This window comes from Caloenas nicobarica, chromosome Z (genome assembly GCF_036013445.1).
Source record: "Caloenas nicobarica isolate bCalNic1 chromosome Z, bCalNic1.hap1, whole genome shotgun sequence".
Lineage (NCBI taxonomy): Eukaryota > Metazoa > Chordata > Aves > Columbiformes > Columbidae > Caloenas > Caloenas nicobarica.
Window position 1 is genome coordinate 105,123,893 of NC_088284.1, and position 13,135 is coordinate 105,137,027.

Here is a 13,135-nt window from a genome sequence, read left to right on the forward strand (position 1 = left end):
TCCGCTGTTTCAATACTGCTATTCTGCAGGACAGAAAGAAGTTAAATGGGGCCCAAAATGCATGGCTATGTGTAGGTCTGGGGGAGAACAGAGCTCCTGCCCAGCTGGACATACTGGTAGAATTTGCCCAACATCATTCAACACATTAGGGACAGGCAAACCTACACTTAGGACAACTGCCAAAGTTTATTATAAGATGAACCCATACAGAATGGTAGCAGGACTTTATTTTGGTTTAGACCTGTCCTAATAAAGCTTAGCTTAAATTAATTTGGTGTTGTTTTATAAGAAAATTAAGCAACAACTGTCAGAAGGAAACATCACAGCTTGCTGTCCTTTGTGTCTGAGCAGTAGGTCTGTGCAGTCAAGCTGGCCAGGAAAATAACAGGGCAGGGGCAGAGCCAGACTCACCAGGTATCTCTGAATGTAAACATGGTCTCTAGAGGGCAGGGATGAAATCCTCAGCCTGAGGGCACAGGAGAAGAGCTTAGGTTGTTTTAGCTTGACTGACTCTCTAGACTCAGGTCCCCCTTCACCATGGTCCCAAGGCAGCCTGCAGAGCCCTGGCTGACACCTCTGCTCCCTTGGGTGCTGGCTGAGGCACCCACGTGTTGAATAACCCCCATGCCAGCAGCCTCAGCTATTCGTTCAATCGGTTTTTCCAAGACAAACACTTTGCTGCTGCTGCTGCTATGCAGCAATGCAATGGGCTGTCCTCCCCTAGAGCTGCAGCTTCCCCGCCAGGTCCCTTCTGTGTCACCCTGCCCGGTGGTGCTGCTGTTTTCAAAGTCCGCTCAAGTCACACACGTTGTCAGAGCCAGGCTGGATCTGTCTCTGATGCGTGACAGCTCATGAATCACTGCGAATCAGGAGCAAACCAGCTTCCCTCAAATTTGAAATGAGATTAATCTTTTTCTCATAGACCTACTCCATCATTCCCCATTTACAAAAAAAAGACTCATTCTTTTCATTCTCTCATGGCAACCAGAAGCACCTCACTGAAGCAGGTTTCTTTTCCTATTAGAAACTGCAAGTATATTTGTTGTGCACAATGCCATTTGATGTATGTGTTGCTGATAAAACACAGGTTCTGATTTAACAAATCAATACGACAGTCCTGTTCAAAGCCCCTCTGAGCAAAGAGCTTCTTAATGTTGAATGTTTCCTTATCTGATTTTTCATACTTCAGCATTTCCTCATTTAAAATGTTGATAATTAAAAACGTAGAAGGGGATGATCACAAGGAGAGATTAAAGAACTTTAACAATATATTTGAAATAATAATAGCATTACATTACAGGGAACAATGTCTTCTTATTAACTAACTGCTGTGCAATAGTGCCGAGGGATCCCAAGCAATGGCTCAAACCCCTCAATGTTAGGTGCTGTGCAAAGACAAGAGCTGCTATAAAAAGCATACAAACTCCCTACGGATGCAAACAGCAGCCTAGCAGATGTTTACATCTCCAGTTTCTCTGAGACAGACCCTTAAGTTTTTCTTAGCTCTTCCTGAGTTCCAAAGGTTGATAAAACGCTGCCTAAACCAATATTTTAGGAGCCCTATTCTTTGTAAAATATAGAGCAGCTCAGAGATGTGCACAAAATGATACACCAGTTAAAAATAACTGGAAAAATATCAAGCAATCATAAGTACGTGTCCCACAGGTTTGCATATCTTTAATACTGAAACACCTTCCAATCACACATTAAGTGACAAGTCTCACTTTTGCCACTGGAAATAGTGTATGCAAAGCCTTCTGTTTTGGTAGGGTTTTTATTTTGAAAGCTGTTCTAATAGACACTGCTTGGTGTTTCCAGCAAAGACGACAGACCAAAGACCTCTGCTTCACATCTGCTAAGGATGAGATGGATCCGATTTCTATTTCTTCCTTTTAGCCACAGTACAGCAGAATCAGCTCACTTAAACCACTGGAGGGGAATCTCTGTACAATAGCCCCGATGTGCTTTAAATTGCTCAAATAGCCATTACTCAATAAACCCATCTACCACTTCTCATCTGTATAGGCCAAATTATTTTGGAAAGGAGGAAAAGCAGCATCCATCATTTATGGTGAGAATGATTGAAATTAATACAATGCCTCAATTAATCAAAAGTCATCAAAAACATCCTGTTGAAGTATGGTTGAGTGAAGGAACAGAGAGCGTGAGCTGGAGGTCAGAGAATGAGATGCAATAAACAGTGAGGAATTCAAATTAAAAAAGCCCTCAATATTAAGATGTGTGAATTTGTTGAGCTAATCCCTCTACTTCCACCTACCCTAACAGGGTTTAGGTCTGAAAGAGAATTTGAGACACGGGAAGGGTAAGGGAAAGACCCATCAGGAGAGATGAAAAGGAACAGAAGCAACATTTTTTTCCCCCTCTATAACCTCCCATATTTTATAGCTCCACCTCATCAAAGTACATGATCATACATGCTATAACCTTCAGGAGGTGAGTTTGTAGGTTGTTGTACATGACATGCTGTCAATCACTGTACAAATCATTGCTCTCTCGATTTTTCTCATGCTCATATTCCAAATGAGACTTTCTCAGCAAAAGCTGCTGTTCAATCTCAAAGAAGGTTAAATGGTTTTCCAGCTGATCCTTGGCCACAGTTTCTTTCTACTCAGCTCAAAATAAGGGCCAAATCCAAGTTTGGCTCTGCGCCGCCTTTTTCAGTATTACTTGATAAATTCCTTTTGTCTGGAAAAAAGTGGATTTATCTTCCACTTTTCCCCCCATACAGAGATAACGGCCAAATCACAAGCGCCTTTGCTGAACATGTGCGACTCAGATGGTCATCAAATGCAGCGGGGCTCCATTTCCACATGCCGACTTACAAGGCCCAAAGTCATTTGTTGTTTCCTACTTGTTAGACACCCCATCCCAGTCCAGTTATGTCAGGAAGGGGCTTAATGAGACCTCATTTTGTTACTGATTAATCTTTGCCACTATAATCACCGGGTTGCACAGTGATACGTGCTGGTGTCAGGGGTCTCCAGGGAAGCTCATGAGATTCCACCTACATCTGCGTATCCCAGATTTTTCCTCCCAGCCCAGCAAACTTGGCAAAAGCATTTTGATTTCTACTTAAGCGGGCTGTGAAAAAACTAACATTCTCGTCTGAGAGCAGGTCTCTGAAGATTTGGGCAGAGGATGCAAGTGTGGCTCCCACGGTCAGGCCAGCCCCAAGGCTCACATCTGAGAGGGCATCCTCAGGCTGGAAGTGCTCCACAGCCTTAGCAGAGTGGTTTAAAACAGTACAGTTGATACACAGAAACGATAAAACCAGATTACGAGATCTAATCTCTAGGCAGCAGGAAGAACTGATAGGAAGTCCAGCTGTGAAAATCGCTTTAATTTACACAACACACACAAATGGGCTAAAAATGTTACCGTAGGATAAAGGTCTGTATCGCATGAGTTGGTCAGAAAACATTTGCAGGATTATTACAATATACTATATCTCAATCAGTAAATCCCTGATACAACATACACTGAAGTCCATGGGGAAAAAACAACTGCTTTCATTGTACTTTGAAACAAACTGGAAAATTACACTAATGCACAAACTTGCAATAGGACACAAATAAAATTATATTCCTGCTTATAAAAGCAGGAATATCAAGCAGACTGCAAAACTGAGTTGATGCACTAACACACAGTACAGCTTAAGCAAAAAAAAAAAAAGCCTAACTATTTAGTAATACTACTGCATACATCTAGTGAGCAAGTGTGTTACGAGGCTGTTACTTAGGTACACAAAATACAACCAAAATATTGTTATTTCTCATTAAAGAGGCTTTGGGTTTTTTGTCTTTAAACACAGATGGTCAGGTTTGGGTTTATTTTTGCAATACAGTGCTGAGTTATTAAAGAAAGCACTGTATAGAGGTTAACTCAGAAGCCTGGGAACCCTTTGTTTTGTGTGATTTGTAGTTTATCTGCTGATCAGTAAAATATGAGTAATGTCCCTTTGGTGGGGCCCTAATTCCTTAGGGCTTTTTACATGTCAGGAAGACACACAGGTTGGGGAAGAATAAGACTTATGAGTCCTGCAAGTCAGAGTTTACATGCCCTCAGCATCTCTTAATGGCATTGACACACAATCAGGTTGCTGCAGCATGAAGTGTTACCCCACTTTGGTTGATGGACAGTTACTGTCCATGTAAGACATCTTACCCTTGAGTGAAAGCAAGGTAACTCCACGCAGTTTGCCCCATTCACACCAGAGTAAGCCAGGGCACATGAAATCCCTGCAGAGCAGCCAAGGGACAGCAACTTCTTTGACAATGGCAACTTGTATTCAAGCCTTTAGCAAATATTTCTCATCAAAGCCTCTAGATAATTAAGTCCTCTCTCCAAATGAGCACACGTTTCCCATTGCTGCCTGGTTAAGCTTGGTGACCTACACGGCCAATGCTGCTGTGGCCTCAACGAGGCTCCATCTCGCAGACAGAAGTGCCAGTCTTGTAATTTCCCCGAGCATCCCTTTTGATCTAGCCACAGCACAACCATTACAGACACTGAACTCTACAGACACTCAACTTCATCCTCGAAGATGATCCCACCAAGACCGATGTGCACAATGGAGGGAATACTCACTTTTTCCGACCAGCCAGCAAAAATCTGAATTCCTGAGTGTAGATCCATATGCAAAGGCATTGATGGCCCCTTGGCCAGTTTTCCATCTCCAGGAGGTTCTGTTATTGATCTCTGACCTGGTTGGGATTCAGACTAATGCCAGGGAAGTGAAAAATCTCTACCGCCCTTGCAAGTAAGTTGAGCTATCCTGTTGCCGTGTCATATGAATTTATAAGGTGAGATTTGCTCTCAGTTTCACCTCTTCTTGCTGTGCACATGTCTAAGAAGATATGAGAAATCATTCAACGAATGTCTGTAACTTACTTCCACTCCATCTTAATGGCACCACGACCTATACATAAATAGATTTTTTTTCCCCCTTCTAGACACATTTTCTTGATTTACCTTCAAAATCTGAGTAGGTGAGATTTTACATTTGTCCGGCTTTTTTCCTCCTACCACCGGCTGCCACGTTGCTTGAATACAGACACACCAAATGGCCGGGAGGGTCCTGGTGCACCCACAGGCACGGCATGAGCCCCTTTCTCCAGGAAAGCAATCCCTCCATCACTACTGACTCTGGAGATCCAAAATGACCCCAGCTGATCTCTCAAACGAGCAGCAGTTGGAAAGACCAAAAAAAAATTCTATCAGAAATGGATTTTTTTTTTTTTTTTTTTTTAAAAAAACCCACTGCTTCTTGGTATCTGGGACCAGCTGAACAGCCTGCTTGCTCCTAATTTACACAGCATTGATTGAGAGAGATAGGTGGGGTTTGTTATAGGAAGACAAACAATTGGATTATAGACCCGGCAAGGAAAAGATGCTCCAGTGCAGCTCTTGCTCAGGTGGCACCACCCTGTGCTCCCTGTTCAGGATAACCCCCCGCAGTGACTCCAAACAAGGCACAATTCCCACTTAGCAGGGAAGTATCCAAAAATCCCTGCACAAATGCACAGGTAATACACAGCTGATACTTACACAAAATCACTAACAACTGCAAACTGCCCAAATTCATTCCCCCTGGAAAAAAGCACTCTCTTTCCTCCATGATTCCCTGAGCGATCACATCTCCCTGCCCTTCGCCCGCCTTCCTGACAAATCCCCCAGACATCTCTCTCCCCGCTCGCACAGACCCTGCTGCGCAAACTGCAAACTCACAGTTCAACCATCTTCCTAACGTTACCATGGTTTCCCAGGTCTTTCACCAAAGCTCATTCCTGCAATGTAGCCTAAAATGCTTTTCTTAAAGTCTAAAAGAGATTCTAATGCATGGACTACAGTCCTGATCTTTTCTTTTCCCCTGCAGTTGATTTATTAAAAATACCTAATACCAACGGTGCCAATTTCTCAAGAAGATTTCTGAAGGAAGGGCAAGCCTATATAAAGCTACCAGAGATAGGATTTCACAGCTGTAACAACTAGGGAAGCATCAAATCTAGGGCCATAATCACATGGAGCTCCTGATGATCCTTATATTGTGGGAGATTATTTAAAGTCATACATTTTTCAGGGCTTTTTTTCAATTTAACAATATTTGAAAGAAGCCACTCAAACCTCTCAAACTAAGATTTCTGATGCAAGAACTGCACACCGCAGACCAAAAATAGCAGAGTTATGAGCTCTGAAAGTGTCTAGCAAGGCTTTTCATTTTAATTCATATTTGAGAAAGGTTTCTAGCAGCTGGGAAAAGTAAGAGCTGTATTCATAAAACCCTTGGCTGTTTGCCACACAAATGGTGCTTTTATTGAGCAGGGTCGGGGGGAATGAGGAACATGCCTATTCGGCATCAGGAATGCGCTTCTCCGATTAATAAATCCTTTCCCTCTCCCCCAGCTGACTAAAGGAAACCTTTCTCAGTTTGCCACCAAGGTGAGAGAGGGCAAGAGCGATTCTCTGAGAGCCAGAAAGACGCATTTCAGTTGAAACAACACGCTTATTAAAAACATGCACACAAATAGGACTATGTGTTTCAGCCCAACCAAGGGACGCTCGGACCCAGCAAGGACAACAGCAGGGATAAATCTCTCCAAGGTGCAGCCAACCCATCATACCAGCAGCCTGCCACAAAATGTAATGTCTTCCCATAAAAACATATTAATACATTTTTCAGGACAGGTCTGAGGGCTTCCAGTCTAAAATGGTCACTTGGACTCAGGCAGAGAGAAGGAATGAGTGATGAGGGTGGGGAACTGAAACACAGAAAGATAGAGGGCTAAATAATAACAAAATCTAGATCTACTTTAAAATTGGCAATTAATGATGATATGTAGACACAACTGGAAGTGGGAACTGGAACTCCTGATTTCCCCCAAGCAAAGATTTGTCCTGAACTGCAGGTACCATAAGGCACTAAAGATGCTCCTAAGATGCAGCTGTTAAGGCGCAGGGGAATACTGTACCTTGGGTTGTTCTGGGCTTGGTGACTTCACAGTTCAGCACTGTTAAAAATGGAGAAGTTTGGGTTATTAAGAGAGGTCTAACTTTTGGCAGATTCCCAGGTGGGGAGCTTAAAAATTAAAAGAAAAGCCACTTAAACATTAGGGCTTGGCAGTAGCCAAGTGGAAGCTTTGGATGGGGATTTTTAGACTTCAGCTCAGCTCCATCTCTCCCACTTCGGGCACTTCAGCCCTTGACTGTGCGTAGACCTTGACAGCTCGCCCAGCATCCCATAGGGGCTGAACCCAAATCCTGAGGTCCTGGATGAGACAGGAACCAGGCACTAGACATTCAGGGACTAGCCTTACACGATCCCTCCAACCCAGGCAGGAACATCTGCACTACACCATCCCATCAAATAACAGATTCTGATGCTTCAGCAAACCTCATTTTAAGTAGTGTTTAATTTCATACCATCTCTGTGTGGTTTAATTTTAGCCTTGTTCGTGTCCTGGCCATCGTGGACGTGGAGAACATGTTGTTCCACCTCGTCTACAGTAATGCTCTGATACAGAGCAGCAATACAGAAGGGGCAAGGAAAGAGTGGACTGATTCTGCAAGGCTGTAGATCTTTAAATAGTATTTCATATCGAGGTCAAAGAAGGCTGGATCTACTGTGCAGGCAGCAGACCAAATCCTAAACTTCTCTTCAGTCAGTCCCTGGAATAGATGCTCATGGGTCCAAACTGAAGGGTGAGGATAAACTCCAAACTCCTCTTCATCGGCAAGTGTTTTCCCAGCTGAGCTAATTTGGCAAAACTAAGAGAAGGTCTGCCAGTTCTCAAAGATTATGCCCTAAAAGCAGCTCATGCAGTCACTGCTTTTCCCTCCACAATCCTAGAAGTTACCTTGCCAGAGTTGCTGCCAGATTCCAGGCTACAAAGTTTCTGTAGGAACTGTATTGCCCACAACTTGTGAAAAAAACCCCACACCAACAAACAAAAAAACCCACACACACAAAAAAAAACCCCAAACAAACAAAAAACCAAAACCCCCCACAAACCTGCATGGAAACAAAAAAATACCTCCTGCCTTTCCATATAGGTCACCTCAAATCCATATTATGCTTCACATTTGTGGTAAAGCCAAAAAGATTGATTACATGACTGCAGAAAAAGGACCTGCTTTTAAAATGACCTCCCTCAAGCATACCATCACCCTAATCACAGAGCATATTAAAAAAAAATCCACCAAAAAACCACTAAAACAAACAAACAAAGAAAAAAAACAGGAATTCATTACTATTCACTTCTAATGGGATGATGAATCTAGTTACTCATTTATGCCCTTAAATAACCTTATTCAGAAGTCTCATTCTCATGTAGATGAAGTAAATCACTCAAAACAGTGTATCCCTCCATACCTGCTGGTTAGAGTGTGTACACACAGAGTGCTGGCACATGCGAGCAGTCCCTTTTCAGCAGCCTCCTCATTAAATGAATGTTTACCATGTTGCAAGCTTAAAGCGTTTTATTTTCAATGTAAGAAATATCACACTCCTTCTCCACTCTGACTCAGGGAGGGTTTTCAACACACATTCCCACCAGAGCATCACATGTTGTCATACAGTCCAGATTTTCACTCAGTACCAAAACCCGAACATAATAGACTTTGGGCCCATATGCACTACGTTTTTGGAATAATACTTCCATATCACATGTTGTTACATTATATTACAACGAGCTGATCACAAGATTGCTTTTGAATAACTAACTTCCGGAAAAGTTAATTTCCAGCTCTATACCACGACAGTTCAACATCTGCTCATTGCCAGTACATAGAGTTTGATAAATAAACATCAGTTGCATAATATAAATGGGAATTACTTGGTTACAAATCTAGCGTGCATAAGCCTCTGATGCATGTAGTTCCTCTATCATTCAAAAAAAACCCCAATTTCGCATGTCACAGCTTACCCACTGCTGCATTATCTCTTTAACTATCTCCTCCAAAAACAGACTGGGAAAGCAAATCCTATGAAAATCCACAGATTTAGGGCACTCACAAGGGTTGGACGGCATGCCCCACAACCTGAGCTTCTGTATAAACAGATGCACAGCGTTCCTCATCTTTTTTTCTCTCACATTGAACTGGAAGAATACACCATCCCAACCTCTTCTCGAATGGGCAGAGAGGTTCAGGGTGCTGAGCTGAAGTCCTTTGGCAGATCAGACACGGCTTGAGATGTTCAGCTACAAGCCTTCCTGCAGGTTCACCATGGTGACCAAAGCCAGCACTGCAACCGGCAGCACCCAGGTTTGCCCAGGTGCCCTCCCAACCCTTCAGCATCCTGCTGTTTAGCCCCACATTACCCAAAAAAAAAAAAAAAAAAGAGCCCCTTGCATATTGAGTGAAGGGAGTTCAGTGCCTAAGAGGGGCATCAGGAAAAGGGGAGCACACGGCATGAGTTTTTGTGAGAGCTGCAAGAGGCCACTGAGTTTCTGCCCAGGAATCCAGCACCCCAAAAAAAGGGTGCAAAAAACCCTCAATGTTTTAGCATTCAGACCTAATTTCTACTGTAAAACCAGCCCTGGCACATCAGGGAGAGCCGAGTGCCCTGAGCAAAGGCACCCTGTGGCAGCTTTCACCATTCCATCAGGTAGTCCCTGGCTGTGGGGAGGGTGGAGGTGCTTGGATGGGGGGAATCTGACTCCCAGCTGACACTGGGGTGCAGTCATGGGCACAAGCGGCAAACCAAGAGAGAACAAGCCCTGACAGGGTATAGTTAATAAGCCCACACGCAGAAAAAATTACTGCTAAGACACAGTGTCTGAAAATGTAGAAACAACTGGCCACAAAGGAACAAAATGCATGCAAGAATGGCCTCTTCTAAAGAAAGGCATATATCCTGCTGCTCAAATGAGGGATTTCTCAATGAGTAGGAAAAAAGAACAAAAATTTAAAAAGCCCAGAGACTGCAAACCACCCAGCCTCCAGCTGGACCGAACAGCACCCAGTCTACGTTTGATTTCTGTTTTAAATAAGCTGCAACGCTACTAGGCACAGACAGATCATTCAGAGTGGAAAGTAAGCAGAGGGAAGAGATTTCTATCTTGCTTCACAGTCAAATACCATTTCATGTGATCTACACCCAAAATCAATACGCCACTTTGCCAGACACTGGAGTCTCCATCTCCTAGCAACACCTCCCCACCCAGCGTTTTACTCCAGACACTTCAGCTCCTGCCTGTAAGCACAGCTCGTCTCGCCAGTGTGCTACACATACGTATAAGCATGCATACACACATGCATTTATTTAAAAGCCAGAAGGAAAATGAAGCAAATTCCCCTAAGCCTGAGCCCCAGCACTACTTTCCAGGAGCACACAGGGCTCTGCAGAGCAACTGCTCTCAGCTCTCACTGACACTGATGCAGGTGGAAGGTGCTCACCCCCCCGGTGACATGCCTGCTGCAAAGCAAGGGGCTTCCTATAGTCTCCTGTAAGCCTTAAGCCCCCAAAATATATTATGTAAATTAAAAACCTGATTAATATTAATTCAGTATTTCTAGTAAACAGCTTCTGGGTCTACAATGGGCTGCAGAAACACACATGACATATCAGTTTGCTCTGAGAGTTAATTGCCAACTTTTAGCAAGATGGCAAAACAGTACATCTACATAGAGCAGCTCCTGTTAAACATATTAGCTTAACCATTAAAAAAATGCCATTTGAAATCTCACCTATTTGTTGTAGTGCTTCATTCAGGCATAGTCAGGGCTTGCCAAGACTGGAAGCAGAGATCAAACAAACCTCACATGCTCTTGTGAGCAAAGACAGAAGAGAGCCGCCAAGAGCTTGCAAGGTAAAGTCTTGCATGGACTGACAACTTTGCAGCTGCCCAAAGAAGACAGAGTTTTCTCAAGCTTTCCAGAAGATAGTAAACTTCAGATCACAACAAAACTATTTGTAAATACTGTTTCTCTTTTACCTTCATGTACATCAATTATTCTGATTGGACAGATATGGTTTCATTACACTACAAATGGTTTTGTATTATATCAGCCTTCCTGTTTCTACCCTGAGCTTGTTGTTTTACTTATTTATACTATTGGATTTGTTGAATTAAGTTGTCATTTTATTATTTATGAGAGTACAGTTGCATAGTCTGGTCATTATTTTATCAGGTTTCCTTTGTGTACACACCTTCCCAAACAGCTCTTTACTACTTCAGAGGATGGATTACATTTGCAACTGCCTTCTGCTACTTCTTGTGGCTGAATAAGAAATGAAGAGGTCAAAATTAACACTACCAAAACAGTGTAGAACTCCTCTTCAGATACACTAGACCAATTTCAGTGTTCAATCATGCTACTTACTCAGGATGAGCATGCATTTTTTTTTTTTTTTATGTGAACTACTTACAAGGTCCAAAGCTTACATCCTATTTAGGAGATGAAGGAGAACATCCTGCTTTCCTTAGGAAATTTTTTGGACTTTCAGGTGAAATTGTCCATCGGGTGGCTGCTTGAAAGAGAAGCGGATCTCAGCCTCTGCATGAACAACAAACGCCTTTCACTAGCACAGCTCTCTGAGCTGAGCAGCAGCAGCTGCTCTGCCTGAGCACCCAGGGGTCCCATCAGCCAGGCAAGAGGCAACTGAGACCACAGGGCTGCAAAGCAGGGAGACCTCCACCTTATAGCAAACATACCTGCATCAGCTGCTTGCCAGCCTCAGATACTGTGCAGCATGGCAAGGGCTTTCTTTTTTGGGGGGTTGCAGTTACCTTTTTAGTGAGTAAAAAGGGAAATCTTTACCATAGAAAAGAGGTGGGATCACTAAACAGGCATTTCTGTCAGGACGGGGTTCCTCTCCCGCAAAGTGCATCTCTAGTGAGAAGTTCTATCGAGAGGTAGCCTACTTAGACCAGATACATTATTATTTAATATATGACACCACCAGAGCAGACTGCAGGCCGTCCCAGGGCTGAAATGGTAAGGAATGGATAACACTGTGGTTACAATGAGTTGTTAGCTCATGAGAAACAGCAGCTGACAGCACTGCCAAGATATGGAGATCATTTCATCTGGCTGCACTGAGATATTGATGTTTCCCCTCCGTGCATCTGGTTTGCTCCTTTGTATTAACACAGCTACTGACCCACAAGAAGGCTCCTATATCTGCTTTGCAAAGGAGAACCATTCATCCACCATCACACCCCAACACACCGCCCAGCAGCTGCTAACAGTAGGCAGCACCACTGTCACCACAAATTCAGTCCTTCTCAAACACACACATCAACTTACTGACATGCACTGGGTCTCCAATTCTCCAGCTCAGAGTGAAGGACAGTAAGAAGATATCCATAAGTGCCACCTCCCTTCCTCAGCATACAAGACCTAGCAACACCCAACCAGGCAAATCCTTACACCTACCATCCACCTCACAACCACCTTTTTCTATGACACTCACTTTCTCATACTCCAACCACCCACCTGCCCATGATTCTTTAATTACCATAATCACTTGTACCCAATCACCCACCTGCCCATGATTCTTTAATTACCATCAATCATCTCCCAGCCCAAGCTACAGCTGGCCCTTACAGGGTGTGTGTGGGGCCATGACTCCCACCCCATACCATTCCTCCTATGGGGATGTGCTCTACAGAACTAATGCAGCTTCCTTGGCTGGTGGCACCCCAAGCAAAGTGTCACCAAAAGGAGGGATCAACGCAAGGAAAGGGCACCAAAAGGAGGACGTACCCCAAGGACAGCATCACCATGCGGTGGGTCAACCCCCAGGCAGGTTTGACTCACGCACCAGCAGGCGCATCCTAAGCAGAGTGTACCATAAGGTGGGTGTACCCCAAGGACAGTGTCACCCTCAGGTGGGTGTCACTCCAAGGAGGGTGTTACTCTCAGGCACCTGCTCTCTAAGGAGGGTACCACATTCAAGCAGGCGCACCCTCAAAGAGGGTGCACTGTTAGGAAGGTTCAATCCAAGTAAGGTGCACTGCAAGCAGAATGCATCCCAAGGAGGGTGACCCTCTTAGAGACCTGCACCCTCTAGGCAAGCATCACTCCAAGGAGGTGCCACCAGCTGACAGACATGCCCTCTGGCAGGTGACATCCCAAGCCAGGTACACCAAAAGGAGAGCATCATCACAGA